Source organism: Myodes glareolus, chromosome 7 (genome assembly GCF_982192425.1).
Source record: "Myodes glareolus chromosome 7, mMyoGla1.1, whole genome shotgun sequence".
Taxonomy (NCBI): domain Eukaryota; kingdom Metazoa; phylum Chordata; class Mammalia; order Rodentia; family Cricetidae; genus Myodes; species Myodes glareolus.
This window is the reverse complement of record NC_142032.1, coordinates 27,821,549-27,834,637: the sequence shown is the minus strand read 5'-3', so window position 1 is coordinate 27,834,637 and position 13,089 is coordinate 27,821,549. Positions and strand designations below refer to the sequence as shown.

Sequence of the window (13,089 nt, the reverse complement as noted above, 5' to 3'; positions counted from 1 at the left end):
CAGTATAGAATTATGGGCTCCAGTTATTGGTGTGTCATGTACAATTCAGGGAAGAATCCAAGTAGTTCTCTTTGTAAGGTTAATTCTATTACTTTTGGAATAAGTACTATTAAACCCTCTTTAAAAAAAAAAGATAGGGCAAGCTCTTCTCCAGGGTCCACTGTCTTTCTACAATTTTTTAATTTCATCAGAAGTAAAAGGCATTATAATCTGTGCCAGGTCAATTTCTTCTAGTTGACAAAGTCTCAGTTTTCCTTTTATAATTAATTCAGAGACCTTTTCCACATAAGTTTTCATTTTTTCCATGGTTTATGGGGCAAAAAAGATCCATTCTAAGATAATATCTTCCCTCTGCATTAAAATTCCTGTAGGGGAAATTCTGGAAGGCAATATAACTAGAATGCAATTAAGATTTGGATCCTCCTTACCCACATATGCCTCCTGTAATTTCTCTTCAATCACAGTTAATTCTTTCTCAGCTTTAGCTGTTAATTTCCTGGGATTATTTAAGACTTTGTCATCATCTATAAATTGGTGTAAATGAATTATTATATTAGGTGTTATCCCAACAGCTGGTCATAGTCTGGAAATGTCTCCTAACAATTTTTGGATATCATAAAGAGTCCACAATTGGTCTTTCCTGATTTGCGCCTTTTGTGTTCTAATTTTCTGTAAACCTATTTTATAATCTAGGTAATTGACAGAATCTCCTCTTTGTATATTTTCAAGAGCAATTGTAATCCCCATTTAGACAAAACTTTCTTTACTTCTTTAAACATTCTTTCTAAGGAATCTGCGTTTGAATCAGATCGAAAAATGTTATCCATGTAATGGTAAATTATAGATTTAGGAAATTGTTTATATATTATTTTCAATGGCTGACTTACAAAATATTGGCATAAGGTAAAGGCTATTAAGCATTCCCTGTGGGAGGACAGTCTATTGATAACTCCTAGTAGGGTGAGAATTATTATAAGTAGGCACTGTGAAGGCATACTTTTCTCTGTCCTTTTCTTGTAAAGGTATAGTGAAGAAACAACCTTTTAAATCAATAGCTATGAGAGGCCATCCTTTAGATAATAGGACAGGCAAAGGAATTCCAGATTGTGGAGGGCCCATAGGTTGAATTACCTTGTTGGCAGCTCTTAGATCTGTCATCATTCTCTTTTTTACCAGATTTCTTTTTAACAACAAATATAGAAGAATTCCAAGAGCTGGTTGATTCTTCAATATGGTGAGCATCTAGTTGCTCCTGTACCATCTGTCCTAAAGCCTGCAGTTTCTCTGCTGTAAAAGGCCATATTTTAACCATATTGTTTCTCAGTTAACTATTGTAAAAGTGGGGCTGTTGGTACCTCTAAATGTTTGCTAGTTACTTTGTGTTCTTCTACAGACTGAATGACTGGTGACCTTTGTTTATAGTTCCTTATAATTTCCTTCCCAGAATCAGGAATTCTTGGGACTGCAGAAATGTTAATCTGGGTATTCCATTGCTGAAATATGTTACAATCCCATAAATTTATTGTGATAATAGCCTCATATGGCCTCAGATTTCCTCTCTGTCCTTCTTGTCCTATGAATTCAATCCATCTCATGCTTTGTTTCACTTAAGCTAGAGTTCTAAATTGAACATCTGCCTCTTAAAGAGGCTAATTTGGATGCCATGATTCTTGATTAATGAAAGTCACATCCACACCTCAATTACAATGTTATTTATAAGTATTGTTAGCTTTGGTCTTTGATCATTTACAGAAATATGCCAAAATATACATTTCCTATTTCCAACTAGAGCATTTGATTCATCTTCTATGTCTATTTTATCAGCCAGAATAGTATTTTTACTTTTTTTTACAGAAGACACTAGATATTTTAACTTTTCTGGTGAGATATGTTCTCCACAGTGACTGGGAAAGACTATATTTGACATGACAGTCTACAAGAGAACCTCCCCCAAGGAATTTCACAAAATGGTATCAGGTTGCCTTATCTGTCTTTTGTTGGTCTACATTCATTGGTCCAGCATTGGCTTTTGCCACATCTTCTTCATAGTTCAAAAGATTGAGACCTTCTAATTTTGCCATTCCTGAGAAGATATTATTTCTAGGAATTCCTTGCCTACAATACCTTCTCAGATGTCCTGTTCTACCACAATTAAAACACTTGGCCTTTTGATGTCTCATACCATTGGAAATTGCTTCTCCTACCCAAGCCTCAGTATGATTATCAAATGTCTCAACATTCATTGTATGCAGGATTCATTCATCCGTTGGTACTAATCTGACCTTTAAAGGCCCGAGTACCTTTCTGCATTCTAAGTTGATGTTTTCAAAAGTCAGAGATTCAATAAGTACTCATCTAGCCTCTGGCTCTGTTACTCCTATTTGTATAGCCTTAGTTAATCTTTGTAAAAGTCACTAAAGGATTCTCTCTGACCTTGTTTAACCCTAATATATGATTCAATTCTTTTTTCTATTCTTGAATCCTGTCCTAAACATTTAAGGTTGCTGCATGACATAGGTACAAGGTGTTTTGATTTCATTGTATTGAACCTGATCCCGTGGCCATGACTAATAGCCCTCACCAAAAATTTGATCTTGGGAAGCCTCAAATTCCTTTGTTTTTCCTTGTTGTTCTAAAATTTTTGTGTCTTCTCACTAGTAGCATTTCCATAGTAGCTGGGGTTCATCTTAAATAACTGTTGGAACTAATTGAAGCCAATAGTGTGGGATAGCCTTATTGCTAGAAGCCCATGTTTTCACCATTTCCCTAGCAAATGGTGGATGCGAGACATAAGATGCTATTGCTTGCTTAATTTCATTTAGATTGTTCTTATTTATAGGTTGCCATTTACATTCTTTGAACCCTTTTGGGTGTTCAGTACTGAGTGACTCATCAGAGGGGATTACAGGGATGTAACTAAAACCCAGGGTAAGTCATTCCTGACTCTGACATGTACTAGTGAGACTAAATCCTGTCTTTGTACCTTCTCTCCCTGATCACCAGTGCTGATAATTTCCTCAACTGTTTCAAATCTTTTTAGCACAAACTTTTGTGAAGTCTGAGGTTTTTAACCTGCATATAGTTCTAGTGTTTTGACTGAGACACCTAGCCTCTGGTCCTTATTCTGTACATATGATTCCAAAGTATAAAATTTTTTCCGGTAAAGACAATGTCTCATTCTTGGACATTATTAGGATGGTGTGCAGCTTGCCTTCCTGGAGAAATACCCTATCTGTTAACCTATCATAACTTTTTAACAGATTGTGATTGTTAAATTGAGCAGTATGAATTCTTTCAGATAATTTCTAAGCACCGTTTGACATGGATTGAATTTGGTCTGTCAAAGTAATGTTATCCTTTTTAATAATATTAATTTTTCAGCTAGCTGTTGATTACTATTCTGTAAAGACTGTATCATCTATAAAAGTGCTTATTCTTGGCTCTGTTATCAAAGCTATAAGGATATAATATGTAAAAAAACAAAGCTACTTCCAAAAATCAAATAAATGGATATATAAGCAAAAATCAAATAAGCCTTGCAGAATACCATCCATAGTAAAAGCAAAGTAGTTATTGAATTCTTGAATGAAAATACTTTTAGCCGTTGTATAACTTTCAACTTTATTAATTTACTTAGCTCTGTTAGGAAATTTCAGTAAATTGTGGTAGGTGTAATAATCTTTATTGGCCAGCAGGTATCACAGTTGAAGCCACATGGTGGAGAGATGCGACCAGCCATAGAGAGATGGGTGTGACCAGCTGTGGCGTAAATAGTCCCAGTTTGGTTCCTGCTTAAATACTGATAAATATGCTTTTCTTGGCATGTTAAGAGCAGTTATTAATGGCAATTAAAGCAATTCTATATACAAAGAGTGTTTTTTTTGTTTTTTGTGGTTTTTTTGGTGGCCAGAATATCAAGAAATCCAAAACTTGCCGTCAGTCACAAGCTGCAAATGGGTTGCGTGCAGCCGGCCAACATGACATCACAGAGATCACAGTGGGAAAAAACTCAGGAAGCTGAAGAGGGTGCCGCAGTGTGCTGTGGGTGGGAGGCAGTTACAGGAAACTAGTTCTGGAAAGTGCAGGCTGGTGGCATCCATGTTGGGGATGTAGGAGAATGTGAGTAGACTAATCCCATACTAGCTCAGAAGTAAATATAATAAAAAGTTCTTTACTTAAGGGGGACTCACAGATTACAGTCCTCTTCACAAATAGGAAACAGGAACTGAATCCAGCATCTAGGCAAGAGAGGAGAGAGGGGTGTGTGCTCACACCTTTTTGATACAAAAGGCCATGCCAAACCTGGTCCAGACTTTCAAAGGCCATTAGCTGAAGGAAGTTTCCCAGCATTGGGGCAACTGAACTAACAGCGCTCTCACTTGTGCTGTAAAGACATTTGATACATTGTATCCACTATCATTAAGGAGGATTATGGTTATCCTATCAGCAAGGATCACCTCCAAAGCTTCTGTGAGCCTGAATAGCCTATACTTACGCTGACTGGCCCTCTCAGGGTGCTTTTGATTCTCAGTGAGCCTGTGAAGTGAGAAATGGCAACCTCAGCCAGCCCAGCCACCTGAACTATGAGAAATAGCCCAGAAGGTGTTTGACGTGAGGAGAGTGAACAAAAGGATATAATCTATTTATCCAACTGTTCCAAATGCCTACAGATTATTCCGCTTGTTACCACTAAATCAAAAAGATTACACTGTATTTAGCTTAAAAGATGCATTCTTTTCCATCCCTCTGTCTGCATTAACACAAGTATGAACTGTGCATTGTACGCAAACCAGCCAAAGATGATTTTTTTTTTCTGTTTTAGTTTGATCAGGTGAAATACACGTCACCTCTCTTGCAGATTCTCTAGGTTTATTTATGTCTGTAGCCACGATTTTCAGGGGTTCATCCATGATCAAATCTGATCACTCTCAGTCTTGAAAGAATCCACAGCATTCATTTTATATGGAAACAAAAGCATAACCTCTTCCACAAAGCAATGCATTTTCTGACTTCCATTTTAAAGTTAAAGCATTCCTAAAGTATCTAGACTGATTTAATTCATCAACCTCTCTTATAATTCCATGTCTCTCAGCACCTGCCATTGTTCATCAGTAATCTAAAAATTCAAAGTCAATTAAGACACCATATAGAATCTACACTATCTGTGTATTTTCTATCTTTACATGGCTTATCCTTTTTGTATTACTTTATTCTCTCTTTAAAGAATTTATCTTATTCTTTTCCAATTCAAATTCCCTTGATCTCCTTATGCTGTCTTATTGTTATTGCTAGAACTTCAAGCACTATATTGAAGAGATATGGAGAGAGTGGACAGCCTTGTCTTGTTCCTGATTTTAGTGGACTAGCTTTGAGTTTCTCTCCATTAAATTAGATGTTAGTTGTCAGCTTGCTGTATATTGCTTTTATTATATTTAGATATGATCCTTGTATCCCTAATCTCTTGAATACCTTTATCAAAATATTTATCTTATTATTTATAAACTGTTTTTATGAATGTCTATAACCATTTTCTTTTCTTTTTTAAACCTATGCACATTTTAAAACATATTTTGCCTTTTTAGAGGTTTTATCTTTCTGAACCTGACTTTTCTAAGAAACTGCAGCATTCTCTGACCATGTGAGACAAATCTTAAACTGCCATGCCAGGTACTGGCATGGTTCAACTTAGCAAATGGAACTGGCAGATAAGGCTGGCAGCTGGTTTCAGTTCACTGTCAAGTGACCAGCACCTCTTCATGCTGAGAAATGACTTCTTTGAGAAATTTCAGTGCTGTGGGAACTCCTTAAGCCAACAACCTTTCAGATACCAGCCCATTTGTGTGCAGAGTCTTATACTATGAATGCAGAAGTGAAGCTTGTGCATTCTCTCTCTCTCTCTCTCTCTCTCTCTCTCTCTGTCTTTCTGTCTCTCTCTCTCTCTCTGTATCTCTGTCTCCAAAACCTTACTGCAACAGAGCTACCCCTTTGGTAGGCCTGCCACACAGTGATTTGGCGATTTCCAAGGCTCATGAACACATTCCCCTTACTGCTTTCTCTGACATGTGGTGACGTGCACAGCTTCCAGTTTGGGTTCCTGGGTCATGAGCTATAGATTCCTAGAGAGTCTGGACACAAAAAACTCTGTGTACAGCATCGATTTAATTGCTCTTAATTTGTCAAGTGATGTGGGATTCCCCTCTGTATGTTGTGAATACCATTGGTTAATAAAGAAACTGTCTTGCCCTGTTATAGGGCAAAAGCGTAGAGCTAGGCAGGGAAAACTAAACTGAATTTTGGGAGAAGAAAGGCAGAGTTTAGAGATGCCACGTAGGTGCCAGAGGGGAAAGATGTATCCACCATCTGGAAACTTGCCAGTAGGCCATGAGCCTCATGATAAAATATAAAATAATACAAATGGATTAATTTATTATGTAAGAGCTTTGCTAGGAATATGCTATAGTCATTGGTCAAGCAGTTATTTAATTAATAGAGTTTCTGTGTGGTTATTTCAGGAGTCTGAGTGGCCGGGGAATGAACAGGCAGCCTCCTACTACAGTCAAGCAAAGCATATTTGTCAGCATTTAAAGACCCCAATGCAGAATGGAGCAGGACTGTCATGCAACCACTGGTCATGTCTCTCCACTACGTGGGTGCAACCATGACACCTGCTGACCAATAAAGATTATTACACCTACAATTTACTGAACTCTCATAATGGAAGTAACCTTATTTGATTAATAAATAAATAAATAGATTTGAAAGTTATATAATTGCAGAAAATATCACATCCAGGAATTTAATAACCTTTTTGCTTATACTATGGATGGTATTTGGCAAGGCTTATATGATTTTGCAGACACATCCATTCATTTGATATAGGACTTAGCTTTGTTTTTCATATTATATCCCTGAGAAAATGGTCTAATAACAGAGCCAAGAATTATTATACCTACAACAATTTTCTGAAAACCATAATGGAGGTAAGTTAATTTGTTAGCTAAATATTAGATTGATTAGTTAATAAATAAATATCCATGAGGATAACTATATGATTTTCTTTGGGTTTACCTTCTTATTTAGCTTCTCTAGGATCACGAATTACAGGCTCAATGTCCTTTAATTATGGCTAGAACCCATTTATGAGTGAGTACATACCATATTCATCTTTTTGGGTCTGGGTTACCTCATTCAGTAAAGAGTTTTCTATTTCCAACCATTTGCATGCAAAATTCAAGATGTCATTGTTTTACTGCTGAGTAAAACTCTAAAGTGTATATGTTCCACACTTTCTTTAACCATTCTTCTATTGAGGGGCACCTAGGTTGTTTCCAGGTTCTGGCTATTACAAATAGTGCTGCTATAAACATAGTTGAACAAATGCTTTTGTAGTATGATTTGGCAACTCTTGGGTATAATCCCAAGAGTGAAATTTCTGGGTCCTGAGGGAGGTTGACTCCCAGTTTCCTGAGAAACCGCCACACTGATTTCCACAGTGGCTGCATAAGTTTGCATTCCCACCAATAATGGATGAGTGTTCTCCTCACTCCACATCCTCTCCAGCATAGGCTATCATTGGTGTTTTTGAGTTTAGCTATTCTGACAGGTGTAAGATGGTATCTCAAAGTTGTTTTGATTTGCATTTCCCTGATCACTAAGGAGGTTGAGCATGACCTTAAGTGTCTTCTGGCCATTCGAAGTTCATCTGTTGAGAAATCTCTGTTCAGTTCAGTACCCCATTTTTTAATTGGGTTAATTAGAGTTTTAGTGTCTAGTTTCTTGAGTTCTTTATATATTTTGGAGATCAGACCTTTGTCTGATGCGGGGTTGGTGAAGATCTCCCAACCAGTAGGTTGCCTTTTTGTCTTAATGACTGTGTCCTTTGCTTTACAGAAGTTTCTCAGTTTCAGGAGGTCCCATATATTCATTGTTGTTCTTATTGTCTGTGCTACTGGGGTTCTACCTAGGAAGTGGTCTCCTGTGCCTATGTCTTGTAGACTACTTCCCACTTTCTCTTCTATCAGGTTCAATATGGTCAGATTAATATTGAGGTCTTGAGTGCATGGGGGTGGGTGGTGGGGTGGGTGTAAGGGGAGATGGGTAGAGAGAAGGGAGAAGGGGAAGATTGCAGAGAGCTTAGGGGAATAGGATGGGTGGGATGGAGGAAGGGTAGATATGGGAGCAGGGAAGTAAATATCTTAATTAAGGGAGCCATTTTAGGATTTGCAAGAGACTTGACTCTAGAGGGGTTCCCAGGTCCAAGTAGATATCCCCAGCTTGTTCCTTGGGCAGCAGAGAATAGGGTGCTTGAACTGGCCTTGTCCCATAGTCACACTGATGAATATTTTGCATAGCACCATAGAACCTTCATCTGGCGATGGATGGAGATAGAAACAGAGACCCACATTGGAGCACTGGACTGAGCTCCCAAGGTCCAAATGAGGACCAGAAGGAGGGAAAACATGAGCAAGGAAGTCAGGACCATGAGGGGTGCATCCACTCACTGAGATGGTGGGACTTATCTAATGGGAGCTCACCAAGGCCAGCTGGACTGAGAGTGATGGAGCATGAGATCAAACTGGACTCTCTGAATGTGGCTGTCAATGATGGCTGACTGAGAAGCCAAGGACAATGACACTGGGTTTTGATTCTACTGCATGGACTGGCTTTGTGGAAGCCTGTATTGTTTGGATGCTCACCTTCAAAGACTTGGATGGAGCGGTGAGGACCTTGGACTTCCCACTGGGCAGGGAACCCTGACTGCTCTTAGGACTGGAGAGGGAGGGATAGGAGAGGAGGAGAGGCGGAGGTGGAAATTTTTAATAAATAAATAAATAAATAAATAAATAAATAAATTTGAAAATTGTAAACCAACCACAAAATAACTGCAGACAACATCACCATCTAAAATTTAACAACCTTTTTGTTTCTACTACAGATGCATTTCTGCAAGAGTTATATTACCTACCTGGTACATATATTTCTTTGGCCACAGTGGTGATTAATTTTGTTCTTCATTTTTATATCCTTAAAGAAGTGGTTTGATAACACAGTCAAGAATAGGAAATTTGAGAAATGATACAGTCTTTATAGACAGGTTTTGAAGGCATGAAGGGGTCATGGAGAGCAGCTGAGGTTTGGTACTATGAGAGGCCAAGAAAGGCCATTTGGTGAAGGTGCAGCCTCAGTGGCAGTTGAAGGTGCAGGACTGAAGGGGTCATGCAAAGAAGTTGAGACTTGCCACTTTGAAAATAGTATGAGAGGCTATTTGTGAAAGAAGAACCCAGTTGTAGAAAATGACCCCAACATTTTGAAAATTCTGGTACCACAGGATGGCCACCAGGAAGAGAGCAGCTGTGGAGTGGAGCCAGCCAGAGCCTAGAAGACCAGCTGTGTGCGCTGCAGAGGGCAGAGGGAGAAAAGTGACCTAAGCCCTTTGCAAGAATCCAGAAAATTGTGAGTGGATCCCAGATAATTGGATGGTTGAAATTTTGTTCTGCTTTGACTTGATTGTGCCTGTGCCCTGATATTTCCCTCTTTATGTAAGAAAGTATTTTACTGGAGCCCACAGTTGAGAGACTTGACTTTTAAAAAACTGTATTTGCAAGGAAATTGGCTATTTTAAAGGAACTGATATTTTAATGTGTTTGAATTTGTAAAGATTGTGGAACTTTTAATGTTTTTAAGATCTTGAGAATGAATAAGAGAGGAAGTGTTGTGGCTTAACAGAAGTTGACAAGGAGTCAGTTGTACTGGCTGGTTTTGTGTGTCAACTTGATACAAGCTGGAGGCATCAGAGGAAATCAGCTAAGGAAATGTCTCCTTGAGATTCAGCTCTAAGTCATTTTTCTCATTTAGTGATCAGTGAAGGAGGGCCCAACCCATTGTGAGTGGTGCCATCCCGGGAATGCTGGTCCTAGGTTTTATAAGACGTTGGGTTGAGCAATAATGGGAAGCAAGTCAATAAATAACTGCCTCCATGGCTTCTACATCAGCTCCTTCTCTGGGAATCTGTCCTATTTGAGTTCCTGTCCTAACTTCTTTCAATGGTAAACAGCAATGCTGAAGTGTAAGCCAAATAAACTCTTTCCTCCCCAACTTGCTTTTGATCATGGTGTTTCATTGCAGCAAGAGAAACCCTCAGACAGCCCTCTTGTTTAAGAGCCATCGTAGCCACCGCCATTCTTGTAAAAAGAAACTGACAAGCTCTCTTTGGGATGGGCTCTAATGGTCACATTTCCATGCTGTGGAAGCCCAGCTGAGAGATACCTCCAACCAGTGCATGTCTAATGCCATTTGACTCAGTATTGAGGCCTTCTTTGAGATAAGCACAGACTGACTTTTGATTAATCCTTGGTCATTAATGCCTGACAATAACCCTGAAGAGTCCAAACATGAATGCCTGGAGATGCTGGATGTCCATCCAAGGTGGGCAACCAGACCTGACAGATACCCCCTAACCATCAGAGATGCACATTTCTACATGATTGGCAGAAATTTCATTCAAGAATTAACCAGGTATGTGGAGGCAGAATTGGTCAAAGGCAGAAAGGTCCAGAGAACAGACATAATTGTCCTAAAACAGACTTTAAGATGGACTAAAGGGCCAGGCAGTGGTGGTCCAAGCCTTTAATCCTAGCACTTGGGAGGCAGAGGCAGGTGGATCTCTGTGAGTTCCAGGTCAGCCTGGTCTACAAGAGTTAGTTTTAGGACAGGCCCCAAAGCTACAGAGAAACCCTGTCTCAAAAAACCAGAAAAAAAAAGACTAAAGGAAAACAGTGAACATTGACACAGACAGCCAATATGCTTTTGCCATGCTCCATGCTCATAGGCAGATATATAAACAGAGGGACTTAGTCACCTCAAAGGTAAAGATTTTTAAAAATAAGTATAAAATTGTCCAGTTGCTAGAGGCCATGTGGTGCCAAGTGAATTGCCTATCATTCACTGGCCAGGACACCAAAATACAAAGCCCCCAAACTCAGGGTAACAACCAGACAAATTAAGTTGCTAAAGAGGATGATCCCCAAGAATCCAAACCCCAGACTTTTCTGGAACTATCTGTTGTCCCTGAGCCCCAACTGTGCTTTGATAAAGATCTTCCTGAATCAGTTCAGTAGATATCAAGTCATATTCTTGTAACAGGATGGCCGCTTTTTTGTCCCAGCTGCCCAGAATCGAAATAATCACACAGAAACCATGTTCATTAAAATACTGCTTGGCCCATTAGCTCTAACTTATTACTGGCTAAGTCTTACATCTTAATTTAACCCATCTCTATTAATCTGTGTATCACCATGTGACTGTGGCTTACCAGAAAGATTCTAACTGGCATCTGTCTCAGGTGAAGGATCCATGGCTTCTCTTCCTGCCTCTTCTTCCCAGCATTCTGTTTAGTTTTCCCCACCCAGCTTTGTTTTCCTATGGCTCTGCTATAGGCCCAAAGCAGTTCCTTTATTAACCAATGAAAGCAACACATAGACAGAAGGACCTTCTACAGCATATTTTGACTTGGGGGCTTAGGAGAGCCACAACAGATGGTGGATCTAACCTGGCAGAAGAATCTGCATGCCAAAGGCTCTGGGACAAAACGTGCCAACTGCCTTGCATCACTCCATGCACTTGTCACCTAAGAAAATCTCAGATGCCTTTCTAAAACTTTACATTATCTTCATGGGTTTTTCATCTCAAAGCTATTTGACAAAAATATCTTAGTCTAATTTTAAGTACTTTTCAATGTTCTGTTTCAGCTGTGAAGCACTCTGAAACCCATGACCACATATCCCAATATTGAGCTTAAAAGAAACTAAGCTCATTGGACTACTGGTGCTCAAAAATTAAAAATTTTTCTTAATCATTAACCTTTTCTTAATCATTAAGCCACAGTCTATATGGCTCCTCAATAGAAACTTACATGTTGTAACAGTGACACTTCCTTGCTTATATTTTTAACCATGAAAACTGTATCTAAACTGACATTATTATTATCATGTAGATAGTATAGCTTAGGAAGAAATCGTCTTCATAATAATAATGCCCAGTAGAATGAGATGTTTCCCTGAGAGAAACACACTGCATTACAGGCAGTGGGAAGGCCCCCACACACAATCACACCATGCCAGATACCATGACAGCACAGCAATTATGTGAGGACACAGCAGAAGCCAAAGACGTTCCAGGGTCGGTGGTCTTCGGGTCTTACCTGTCAGAGATTGACCTATCAGAGAGTTTCCTCCTGGTGGATTGACACTTTGAAGTTCAGTTGTCATCTTTTGCTCTTCTGACATGGCTACCAGCAAAGACACCCCCCACCACCACCAAAGATTTGACAGGAAAACATAAGTCAAGGAGGAAATGAGGAACATGCCTACTCGATTAAGAGAACCCATTATGCTGTAATGCTAAACATCAGTTTTCCATTTACTGTAAGAGCTGAGTCACTGCTTTTAAGTCTCTTTTCTGGATCCTGGCCTGCCTCAACCTGTAGGCCCATATTTCTATATGGTGTGGGAAAGATTCTGAAGACCTAATCTGCTGACCCAGAGTCTCACAGGACCAGGACCATTGCCAAATTCATGCTAACCACATGATGCACTTGTTCTGTTTCCCTAGCAGTTACTAAGCAATCATTTTGTGCACAAAAAGCTCCGTGTAAGCCACCTTCATAGTGTTCATGTCAGTCCTTGCTCCTGTTTCTATTTCTTCTTTCTCAAGCTGGACAAAGGCTAGTTTGAAGAAATTACCTTGAAATTGTCTTTTTAGATGGATCCTTTTAAATAAAGAGCCAGAAGAAGAAAGCTGGAAGAAAGTAGTCTCCCTTTCAAAAATCTCTTGTCACCCTGGCTCTGCCACTATTGGGATCAGCCGAGTACCAGCACTGCAGAGCATTATAAATACTGTGTTTGACTGTCTCCGGGGCTTTTAAACTTGAGCCAGAAAGTGGAAATATCTACACTACCTCGGTTTAAAGCTCAGAACTGGTTTATTATCTGCACAGGGATGCTACCTGGGGCAATTCTCTCAATGTCTGATGGGGGGCAATTCTCTCAATGTCTGATGGGGGCAATTGCCGTGAGGAAGGCTTCTAGCTGA

General features: G+C 39.4%; 1 protein-coding gene and 1 long non-coding RNA gene across 2 annotated transcripts in view; one reads left to right on the top strand and one right to left on the bottom strand.

The window, feature by feature from the left end:
• Positions 1–13,089, top strand: part of LOC148121332 (uncharacterized) — a 138,275-nt gene that overhangs the window by 72,844 nt on the left and 52,342 nt on the right. The window lies entirely within an intron of this gene.
• The window catches only part of LOC125403496 (antiviral innate immune response effector IFIT1-like), a 70,055-nt gene that overhangs the window by 32,167 nt on the left and 24,799 nt on the right, over positions 1–13,089 (bottom strand). The window lies entirely within an intron of this gene.